The sequence below is a fragment of the Aphelocoma coerulescens genome, chromosome 6 (assembly GCF_041296385.1).
Source record: "Aphelocoma coerulescens isolate FSJ_1873_10779 chromosome 6, UR_Acoe_1.0, whole genome shotgun sequence".
NCBI classification, from domain to species: domain Eukaryota; kingdom Metazoa; phylum Chordata; class Aves; order Passeriformes; family Corvidae; genus Aphelocoma; species Aphelocoma coerulescens.
Window position 1 is genome coordinate 8,288,337 of NC_091020.1, and position 12,223 is coordinate 8,300,559.

General features: G+C 42.5%; 1 long non-coding RNA gene across 9 annotated transcripts in view; it reads left to right on the forward strand.

Moving 5' to 3' along the window:
• The window catches only part of LOC138112292 (uncharacterized), an 88,759-nt gene that overhangs the window by 22,966 nt on the left and 53,570 nt on the right, over window positions 1-12,223 (forward strand). For 8 of the 9 annotated variants that reach the window (XR_011151652.1, XR_011151654.1, XR_011151655.1 and 5 more), the window contains exon 2: window positions 3,337-3,426. This is a non-coding gene — a long non-coding RNA (uncharacterized lncRNA). Of the gene's footprint in view, window positions 1-3,336; window positions 3,427-7,194; window positions 7,252-12,223 lie in introns of all 9 variants that reach the window. The other variant, XR_011151657.1, reaches the window with a different exon arrangement.

The following is a 12,223-nucleotide window of genomic DNA, read 5'->3' on the forward strand; positions in this document are numbered from 1 at the left end:
TCCACTCAGCAGCAGACTTCTCTAGTGTCTGTCTCTAAAGCGTGAAGGGAAGCTTGTGTCCTGCTGCAAGGAGCAGCATGGGACTAAAGTAGATAAGTGTTGTCATGGAAAAGATGGTCTTGTGACTCTTGATGTGTAGATAGAAAATGGCTGTAATTTGGGGATGTTTTATCCTGGACAGTGGCTGCTGCCATTGTCCAGTAAGTGCTGAGTCAAGTGCTGTAGGTTGTCCAGCAAGTGCTGCTCGTGATTGCTGCCAGGGTCTGGGAGTGCAATCCAATCAATGCTGTGCTTCCAGCTCAGCACTTTCAGCCAACTTCTCTTAGGGTCAGTTTTGTGATGGCCAAAGCATCGAGCCTCAGTGGCAGAAAAGCAGGTTTGACAACTTTCTCTGCTCCTGTCTCAGTAGGGGATTAACTGGTGGCCCGGTGCCCTGTTCCTGTAGCTCTGGCTTCTCAGCTGGATGAATGCTGATTCCTGGTAATCCTTGGTGAGCCTGCTGGGAGTGCAGGTTAGTCCTTGGCTCTAGAGGGGAATTTAAGATTTTCCTCAAGTACAGGGAGTCAAATCCATTGGCCATGACTGAAGCCAGCTGTTCAGCATAATCCATTAATGTAAAACCAGTCAGCCCCACATCCCAGTGAGGAGTTCTTGAGTTGCTGCCCATGGTAACACGTATCTCCTATAATGGGTGTTGTTTCAGTAAAAAGGCAGAGAAAACCTTTACAGCTAACTGCTGTATGAAATTAAGGGGCAGATAAGCCCCTTGCAGAGCAGCTATGAAGGATCTCTGTGTTGTAAATGATGACTTAACGTTTTGGTGAAAGAAAGAAACATTTATTGTTTTTTTTTATTTGTCAGCCTTGCAGATTCAGCCCAGCTGTAGATGAGAGAGCTGGAGTCTGCTTGCAGGTAGCTCCCAGGATCGTTAACTATTTGTGCTCTTCACTGAGAATCATTAACTATTTCCTTGTCTTTACTGTTGCTGAGACTGCACAGACTCAGAGTCTCAGAAAACTCCAAGAGTTTTCAGGGCTGGCAATTAGGAAAAACATCTTTTCTTTGCTTCTAAATCGAGCAAGGTTGATTTGGAAGGCAGGGAAATAAACACATCCCTGATTTTTCACAAGGTCACCCTAGAGAGTCTAATCATATTTTAATTTGGAGCAGTGCCCTTTGGAGGGTGTCAGGCAGCACTTTATGGTACAGTAAAGGGCAATTCCCTTTCATCAATGGCTTTAACTTTAAAAAAAAATCAATGAAGGAATGCTTTCATGAAGTCAAGACATGAAAGAAAAGTAAATAGTAAAAGTTCTCCACACCAATAATCTGTATTACTTTCCCTTTCAGAGTAAGGAAGAATGCCTGTAGAAGTAGCATTTGCTCTCACTCACAGGTGTTGTGTTGCTGAATGGAATGAGAGCAGCTTTCTGAAAGTCTGTGTTTTGTTCCAGGGTGCTAAACAGGTTGGCAAAGGATAAATCAATGACAAGTTCTCCTATACAACTTGCATAAATGTATCCAGCACTTAAGCAGTTTATGTGTAATTCTAATGGATTGCATGACTGGTGAATTAAAGCTTGGCCTCTGCCAAGATTTCAGTGGTGACTTTGGCTCTCAGAGTACCAAGGAGACCAGTGGAAGCAGGAAATCAAACTCAGATATAGTCTGTTACTGAAAACAGTGCAAAGCTGAAGAGGAACAAGGAGCAGATGCACACTGGCAATCCTATTGTAAAAGGTATATTCCAGAGATCTCCTGCTAGTTAGATCAGAATATGAATAAGTCTCACAAAATGCCATGTCTCCTTTGGATAAAGCTGGGGAAAAGCAGCTAATTTTTAAAATCTTAAAATGCTGAACAGGAGGTGTAAGGAAGGTAAGAGATTTGCTGATACACTTCAGCTTTGTCCTGCAGACAGTGTGGTACTTGAATTTTTTAGGGTAAAGCACAGCAATTTTTGTTTTCAGAGTCGTCTAATAATTTGAGTTTCCTTTAGCTCAGAGTGCCAATTCTGAGTGCTCTGGTGGAGCCTGTCCTCAAAGCACTTGGAACATGATTCCCTTTTAAGGCATACAGCTTTCCAACTTGCCTTATTTCCCATTTCTGCTAGTAAGGAAAATGAGCTCTGTCTGCTTATCAGTCCTCACCCCCAAGTTCTCAGCAGATCCGTGAGCCAGGTGTAGTGATTTGGTGTCATCTCTTTCCTTACAGTGGGAGACTGCTTTCTTTAGGCTTTCTTGAAGTTTTAATCCAGGAGCAGCAGCAGAAGCTCAATTGCTCCAGTTCTTTTTAATGACAGGAGATGTTTTACCTGGGATAGTTGCTCAGATGATATCCAGGTGGGGTTGGCCACCTCATGTGCTTATCTTAATGAGCCTGAACCATCCATCAGAGCAAGCAGCTCTCAATTCTGAGCCAGCACTGGCTGATGGAGCAGGGAAGGCTCTTCTCAGTTTCCATGTGTGCACACACTGGAGCACTCAGTGCTGAGCTGCACAGCAATTACCTGCATGTTGCCATTAAAATCCCTGCTGGGCTGCTGTCACACATGGACAGGACTCAAACAAGGCTTTTTTCCTTCTCTGTGTTGCCAGCCTTATGCTCTCATCAGTCAGTCTCTTCTGACAGTGAAAAGGTTTCAAAAGAGTTTTCATCTCCAACTTCTCACGGAATAGAGAGAGAACTGTACGTGTGAAAATCCATATGAACAACTGGCACCACTGGAGGAAACTAATACATGGGAAATTAGGAGCCTTTGAGAAGGAGAACAATTGGCTTACAGCATAGTATTGCAAAGAAATGTGTTTTTCAATAAATATAAGGACTTCTATTATGTTGCAGAGCATTTCTGTCTGTCCTGGATGGTGCCAATGGTGTTCTGTTCTCCTGTGTTGGTCACTTGAACACAGCACTGACCCCACTCTGACATTTTGCTTATCATCAGGGCATGCTCAGAGTTTTGTTTCAAAAGGGGATGGGAGTTGCAGGTCTTTACAGCAAAGCATTTTGACTTTGAGGCAGCAGGTGTAATGCCTCTCTGCTGGAAATATAAGACTTCCCTGTTTTTTTAATTTCAGCTGTGATTTTCATGGGGTTTGTCTCCATTTTATTACCCCACATCTTTGATTTGGTAATAGAGACAATTAGCAAATAGCATTAAAAACTGTTAAAGCATTAATGTATTTACCTTCTTTGCCAATTTTTTTTCACAGTCAAACAGATGGGCCATCTGTGTAAGGAAAAGGAATGGCTAGGGTTAAACCATGGAATCACAATTTTGAATGAGTTTTGACTGATTTTCAAAGCCATTCAAGTCCTTTTATGTCTTTGCAGGCATTTTCTGTGGTGGACGTCTTCAGTGAGTGTATTCTTTTTGAAGTTATCAAGCATTCTGATTGCCAGATGTCTTTCCTGAAATGCTTGGTAAGTATTTCTGTAGATCTGTGGGTTTTTTCACAGTGTCCTAGACCTTGTATGCCTTTCCTTATGTAAAGCAACCAAAGCACTGATCCTGAAGGAACAATCTATATAGTTTAATGGATTTCCTGAGTACCTACACGGTGTTCAATTATGGATTAGCATTAGCTGATGGACATGTTGAAGTGTTATGTTGTGATTTGGGCAGTTTTGTGTGGTTCTGTATTTCCCCCTGCCAATAGGAATACCAATAACAGTAATTTAAGAAGAAGAAAGTGAATATGTTTTTTTCTAGAGAGCACATAAACATTTCTGTAGGTAATGAATTCCCCCAACATAAAAATAAATATTAAATTAGGACCCTGTCACTTAATATGAGTGCAGACTTTGATGTCATAATTTATTCATTTCTTGGCTCACAGTTCAAGTCACTTAAAGTATCACTGATGGACTTTCTGCTAGAGCTTCTGACTTTTGCCCTTCTTCCTGTTTGCTCTGAGCTCCTGTCTGGGTTGATACCAGCAGAGATGTTCCACACAGGTGTGAAGGTTTTCAAGAACGCTCTTGATTGCCAAGTTTTTATCTTGTTCCTTTGCTGCAGTACCTTTATTTTCACTATAGGATAACAGTCCAGGCTGCCCAGCCCACCAGTAGGTGCAGCTGGTGCTGTGTGATCCTTTCCCTGCCCTCTGTCAGAGCAGGGCCTGTGAAGCTGTAGAGTGTTCTGGTCCCTCAGACACACTGGAAAATCCCAGTGATGTAAAACCACTTTTCCTCTGATCTCTAGTTGGAGTAATATCTGAAGTCTTTGAATTTTCTTGGATTGATCTTCTCATTAGCCTTAATTTTCTCTTCATTACGTTGGTCAAGAGGATTGATCTTCCTTCAAGCAATGTCTCTGTGATATTGTTCCTCTGCATGAATGTGCAGCAGTGCATGTTCATCGAGTGCTATACAATTTCTGCATTCTACATATGGATTATAAATAATTGTGCTGCTGTTCTGTGCACTTGCAGAGGTTTAAATGGGAACGATTATGAGCTGCAGATTTTAAAAATTTATGTATAAAAACACTTAGTGAGGGAAACTTGGATGTGTATCTGTATGAAAATCTACCTTTTGCCCATAATTTGTGGAAAGACAGTAGTGATCATATTATCATGCACATATAACACCCAATGACTTTGTCTGCAGCTCAGCACTTCTCAGTAATCAACCCCATGTTTCATGATGATTATGCCCTTGAGGCTTTCTCATCTCAATTTTTCTCTAACTAATATAATCCAAACTATATTATCCTATTAGGAGGCTCATTTTTTAACTCCAACAAGCAGCATGCACCTGTCTGCTTACCATGAGGGAAGCAGTAGCAGTGTTATCCCTCTATTGTTTCAGTGTTAAAGGACATAATTTAGGCTGTAAACAGGGAAGATTGAGCTTGTTGAGTTAAAATGAGCACATTAATTCTTGAACAGAGACTGTTTTATGTTTTTCCCCCTTCATTACTCATTTTACATATCTTGGCTATCTCTGTGGTGGATGGGGAGAGAGGTTGCCTCAGTATATGATTTGGAGCATCTCTCTGAGGCCCCTGTTTGGAATAAACAGGCTGTTCCTGTGCACCAGCTGGGGAACACTGCCCCAGAGCTTCGTGGTGGCATCTCCACTTAGGCACGTCAGCTCCTCAGGGTAGAGTGGAGAGCGAGCAGTAAAGAGGAGCTGCTGTGATTTAAAAAGTGCTCCTACATTACAGTAAGTAATGAATTGCCAGTCAGGCACAATGCCAAGTTTGAGCTGATGGGAACTCTCATCACAAGTAGATATAAATGCAGCTGTGTTGTCAAAACTTGGAGGTGTCACACAGCCTTTTGAACAAGGAGTAGTGTGTTACAACAAAGCAGTTCTTTTTCTCTCCTTTCCCACCTCCAAGATTACATCCTTTCTATTCCTTCAGAGCCAGGCAGCTTGAAATACTCTGCACTATTTCCATCTACATCATAGCAAGTTAAACTTGCAAAGAGAAACGATGCTTGGGAGGTCAGAATTTAGACAATTGAAAAAGCTGAGAGACAAAAATGTTAATTTTAGCTAACATGATGTGCATCCCAGAGCAAATGTTGTTCAGGTTTTCACAGAAGGACTCTGAAAACAGGTCTTTTTCAGGTGTCTAAATAGCCCAGTGTCAGGTTGACAGATGACTTGCCAATCAACAGCATCATTTAATGAACTCCTATAGTGTCTGCATTTCTTCTTCATCTTTTTATGTGAATGGTTAAGCGATCCTGATCTTTGGGCTTTGGGTGTTTCTGTTAAACAGAGCACAGGCTGCTCAGATAAACCTCTGACTGAGAGACTGAAACACCCCTATTGAAAACTGCCTGCTTGCACTGGCCATCTGCTCTCTACCTCTGTGTATGAAAACTTAATGTAGAGATAGAGCTGGTGCCTGAGGCAAAGAACTTTTGAAACAGGTTTGGATGTTTTCACTTTGCAAATTGTTCACAGAAATCTTTAAATACCTTCTTGAACACCCTTGGAAGCATGGATGGTGTTTGAGTTTGTTTTGTGTATAATTTAAACACACATTTCAGCTGCAGCTTATAGCCAACATTATACCGTGTATTTGTTTGGTCAGCAATGACCAGGTTTTTTAAAGATTTCATCCTTCACAAGCAGGACTACAATTTAAAAGGACTGATACAGTTTTCCCTGCTTGCTGAGGTGGAAAAGTTACAACCAGGCTGTTACCTTGTGAATTGGACACCTGGTGCTGAGGGTTAACACCTGAGAATCTGTTTCTCTGCACAATCTTGAGAGGGGGTCTTGAATTTTTTTCCCCCCTCTCCTTTCTCACAGATCAGTGCCCCAGTGCTGTAGAGAAAGCTACCCTGGATTTTGCCTATTGACCAAGTTTATTGCCTTGGCTTGATTTTACAAACCAGAGTTGTATGTCTGCAGCATCCTTCGTGTGACATTCCAGGCGGGTGTTCCTTGGGGCTTGAGAATAGTTGTGAGTCATCTAATGAGACTTCAGATAAAAAACTCCTGAGTGAAATAGTTGGTTTTGAAGTTTGTTGTTTTCTAATAGACTTCATCTTCCTTAAATTTACCTCTACAGAGAGTCTAGTAAAAGTGTGTGTCCCACTGAAAGTTTCAAGCTAAGGTTAATGAGAGCCTCATAAAAACTTACACATCAGCTCCTCAACAGAAAATTTCACCTTCAGAGTCCAGGATCAAAAGCGCCATGGAAATCATTGCTCTGATGTCTCTATCAAAAAGACAGTATCATTAGTGCATTTTTCTAAGTGCTATTTCTCTCTAGTGTACATTACCATTAAAACTTCCAGTACTAAAATGTATATTACTTTCCTTTTGAAATGAGGTTTCCCTCAGCGCCATCCCTGGTTGCTTGAACTGTGAATGATTGGCTCTGCATGGAGCATTTTGTAACCCTCCTCATGGAGGGAGCCACATAAAAATAAGCATTACCATCAAGTCTGTTTTGCATACTGTAGCTTGCTGGAATTCCTGAGCCTGGAATTCACCATTCTGCTGACCCTGACTGCCCCAGCGTGCTCTGGGCAAGTTTTGTGACAGTTTAAACAAATGTAGTGTCAAAGGATTGCAAAGGTTGCAGTTGTTATTTCTGTTATGCAAGACAGAAGAACAGGAAACTGCTATATAATATATACACTGTTACTAAAGTGCGTCCTTCTTTGAAGGACAATCACTTAAGGGCCTGTCCTTATGAAGTTATTAACTCATCATTTTCAGATTATTCTCTATGGATCCCTGTTGGTCTATTAGCTGCTTCTAAGAGATCTGAGAAAGGTAATTAAGAAAGGCAAGAATATTATTATTGTGCTGACATTGGGGGATCCAAAGGGAAATGCTTAAGGGTCTGCAAATCAGCAGAGAGGAAAAATAAACCCTGAAACCCCCTGAATGGGAATTTCAAGGGAATACATGGGCATACCCTGTATTTTTCAGGTCATTCTAACATGAAATGTTTCATCTGCCTCAGCAGATTTCAAATTTTGTAATCCCATCAGAGCTTGGAGGTATCTTAAGGGTAGATGTTGTAAAAGGTCATATTAACTTGTATATTCCTGGCAGAAAATAGCACTGAATGACTGAAATACTGGCCTGGTAACTTATATAGGCTTTTGTGAATAATGAAAACTGGTTTTTTTAGTGATGCTCTTTATAACTGTTCTGCAAAGCACAGGCATCTCAACAAGGTGCCTGGTATGTCTGTGGTAAGGGTGCATAAGGGGAGGAAAGAAACAGTGTCATATGCCCATCTGACATAAATCTGCTGGGCTTTGATGGGGCTTTGTAGTGAAGTGTACAGATATACTCCAGCAGGATTTAACCAGGCAAACTGGAGATTTTTGATTTCTGTTTGTGTGTTGAGAATGTCTGTAAAGAACAGGTCTTACAGAGACTTTGGTTACATCATGTACTGAAGCAGGAAAGTGTCAAATTGCTGACCTCAGTTGTGATCCGTAGTGTTGTCTGCCTAACCCAGAGCAGGTTAGGTGTGATGATGTGTAGCTCTGGCAGTGGGATTCCCAGTGATTCCTGAGAACAGTCTTGTTATTTCTATGGGTAATTTCATGAGGGTCTGCAGTTGGTGTGTCCTGTGGGCATTCCTGTGTGCAGGTGGAAACAGCATGGCTGTGGTTGCTCCTGTTCAGCACTGCTCATGTTAAAGAGTGGCAGAAATGGTCTGGACTTCTCCCAGTCAGCATCAGTCTGGGCTCCTCTGTGGCCTTGGGAAAAAGGTAGATGGAAGTACAGCACACACAGGAGCCATCTGTTTCCAGATTTATAAAAGACTCCCTCCCGCCAAATTTAAACTCCTTGTGTTCTAGGGAGGCTGAGCAGTTTGTGTAGCCCCTGAGTGTGCTTTGCTGGCACAGCTGAACCCTCCTCAGCTTTGTCCTCTCTGTGTTTGCTGTTCTGCACAGGGCAAATTTACCAAGAAGCTCAGCTGGGGCTGGGAGTAACTCCTCTGACTTGGAAAATGCCTCTGAATAAATTACCTCCTGTGAAAGAACAATATATATTCTGCCCAAGAGCCAGAAAAGTGAGACAATAAAGGATGTTCTTAGAATAGTTCTTAGGAACCTGGGTACCCCAAAGGAAAATGGGACTTCTGGAGGGTGTTACAGAGAATCCATTTTAGGAACCTGCCTCTCTTTTCAGTAGCTGTACATGGAGATATCAAACTGGGAATGTCTAAAGTTAAATGGTGTGAACACCTATCAGTGAGCAGCTTTCAGGGTGTTGAGCAGCACAGGGACACTTACTTCTCTGGATATTTTTTGGATGATTATCATGTTTTCTTGTTCTCTTCTGAGAGCAAGAGCTTTCCCAGGAGTTCAACTCTTCTTCACTGCTCGGGCCATGTGAAAGGGCTGTAACATTTCATTTGTTTCCCTCTGTTGTTGTTACAACATTTGTGTAGCTGGATTCAAGCCTGTTTCAGTGCTGAATGCATATGTGTGTTTCTAATAAAAAACCAAGAAATGTTCTGAGGAATGCAAGCACTTGTGGTGAAACTTGTATCATTTTTATCCAGGAAACAAGATTAGATGTTCATAGGAGCATCTTTCGGCCCTGCAGCCAACAGATATGTAGGATTATCAACACATCCCTGCAAATAAATAGTTCATTTTTTGAGACTGATACTGAAAACTCCAAATTAAGGTGCTGAAAACAAGATCTTTATTTTGTGCTGTTTAGAAGTCTGCCTCATAGAAAGCTGACTATTGCCAAATGTCACGGGAATGAGGGACTTAAACATGTCACTGAAGTGTGTGCTGCAAGTTCCTTCATGATGAAGTCTCAGATAAATTGGAAACATCTCAAACGTACATCTTGGGAAAGCCAAACAAATTTCAGATGGAAATGAATGGAAATTAATTCAGGGTGTAAACTTAAACCCAGCCTCTAGGGGCACAGTAATTGTGCCTTTTAGGAAATGGCCTCCTGCTCTTTGCATTTTAACTGTCTGTAATTACTTTTGTGGTTTGTTGGTTGTGGAGGAGCTTGACAAGCTGGGAATTGGCAGATTCAGTGTTGCCTTTATTTACAGTGCCTTTGCCAAGTTATTAAGTCAGCTATAGGAGGTTTTGTCCTGACAAAACTAATCCCTTGGTATGGCCAGACACCACATTTTCCTTTTAACTTTGTGGTACCATTTAAAATTATTTTGGCTGAGGTTTGGATTGGCACGAATTGTAAGAAAACCACCAAAATCAGCATGGATAAACCAGGTTTTCTCTCCTCCATCCGTGTCATATTTTGTCTTCTCTCACAATGCAAAGCTGATTATGTCTCGGGCATTCTGCAGCCCTGGCTGACTGGAGTTGCTCCAGTGAGGGTATTCTGATAGTGCCATAGGGACAGAGGGCAGGAAGTCGGTCCTGCAGGAGGCTTGGAGAAAGCCAGGTAGCCCCAGGAGCTTTCAGAGCCTGTTGGATTCTCTTGCCCCATAAATGCTGCAGTGTTGCACCCTGACCACTCTGTGTGGTGTGCCTGGCTCTGCCAGTGCTGCCTGGGAAGGAGGAGGAAGGGCAGATGCACAAAGTGCTGCTGACCTCCAGGATTGCTGCATGACCACGGTGGGGCAGAGATGGGCTTTGTGAAGTGCTGTGGGGTACTTTGACACTAAGTGTGATACAAATGCTAATCGTTGCTATAATTCTTCCTTAAGAAATCGGGGCATGTTTTTATCATTTATTCTGCAGGTCTCAGTGTCCTTGTACAATTAGGCCCTGACCTCATCAGAATAACATTTGAATTGGTAACGAGCAAATATCCAACATCCTTACACTGGAATTTCCTCAATTTTATTGACCCTGGATACATTAAAAACTGGCATTAATGGTGATTCTCTGGCACCAGCAGAATCTACAAGTGCTTTACACTTTGTGCAAAGTGACTTTTAAACTCTGGGATAAAACCTGTACAGGCTGCTGCAGCTGTGCCTCCTCCTTTCTGCCACAAATCATAGAATGTTAAGCTTCAGACTGGGTCCAGGCTGAGTTAGGGAGAGGAGGAACTTGCTGAAGAACTTTCCTGTCTTCAGGACAAAGCAGTCTTCATGAGTTTCATACAGACCCAGTTCTGAAGCCTATCCAGGTCCCTCTGGATGGCATCCCTCCCCTCCAGTGTGTTGACCACACCTCACAGCTTTGGTCATCAGCAAACCTGAGGGTGCACTGACCACACTGTCCATGTCACCAACAAAGATATCAGTGCGCTGCTCCCAGTGCCAATCCCTGTGGAATGGATTTATCACTGCTCTCCTCTTGGACTTTGAGTCATTGAGCAAAACTCCTGGAGTATGACCATCCAGCCAATTCCTTTTCCACACATCAAATCTATGTGGGTGTGAATCAGCACATAGAGCCAATCTGATTGAGCACCAAGCCCCAGGTGCAATGCAAAGAGCAGATTTATTTCGTTGCCTCACCAACACCACCAGGAGGCAGAGGCACACAGGGACACAGGATCTCTCAGGCTTAGTTTGTCCTAGCAAATACTAGTTTTCCCACACTGATATTCTTAGCATTCCCAGATGCGAGGTCACTTCGAGTGAAACTATTCCCTCCTTGCCAAATCTTCAGGTTTTAATCCATTTCTCCCAGCAATGTCTCTCTGTTTCAGACACGAAGACATCAAACAAGACAGTGTCAAATGCTTTGCACAAGCCCAAGTAGATGACATCAGTTGCTCTTCCCTTATCCACTAACACAATAACTCTGTCACAGTTTGCCATCCAATTTGTCAGGCACCACTTGCCCTTAGTGAAGCCATGGTGGCTGTCACCAGTTACGTTCCCATTACGTTCCCATTACCAGTGATGTGCCTTAGCATGATCTTGCTGGGCACCAAGGTGAGACTGACCAACCTGTAGTCCCCCAGGTTTTCCTTTTTTCCCCTTTTTAAAAGTGGGGTTATAGTTCCCCTTTTACAGTCAGTGGGAACTTCACTGGACTGCCATGGCTTCTCAGATACGATGGATTGTGGCTTAACCACATCCTCTGCCAGTTCCCTCAGGACCTGCAGATGCATCTCACCAGGTTCCAGAAGAGATTTCCATGATGCAGCTCCCATTAGCTTGGCTTGTATTTCAGTGGTAAACTAGTGTTTAAGAACAAATTCATTTTGATTGATATATAAATAACCCACAGTTTCATCCCTGTCTCGGGGATCTTGCACTCTGGGGTAGATTACTTCTGTGAATATTTGATCCTCATTTTCTCAGTGAAATAAAGCTTTGTTCATGCAGCTATGAAGCATTATTAAGTGGTAATCCCACACAGAGTGGTCTTCATTAGAGAGCACTGTTAATTACAAATGCCGGGCAATTTGCAGACCATCTATTCTGATGGTAATTATGATGTTGCTTGCACACCTGTGTCTTGAGAGTATTTTCCTCTCTAACCAGAGCTCATTCTTTTGACTCAGCAAGGAGCCTCTCCTGATTGTGGAAACAGCTCGTTTGTTGTCTCCATGGGCAGAGAATAAGAAGGGAGGGAAAATTTGGGAAACAGCCAGCAGCTGAAGCAGGCAGTGAGCCCTAAGTGACTGTGTGGGCCTACACAACAGAGGGAGCATGTCTTGAAATGTAATATGATTTAAAAATAGGGTTAGAACAGGCCTGTTTGCTGGTGTGCTTTTTGCTCAGTGCAGCTCATGTTAATTAGAGCTTTAGCAGAGCTTCCCAGTAAACAGCATTTTCCTTCAAAGAGAGAAAAACAAGGAGAGGGAAAATTCTGATGCTGGG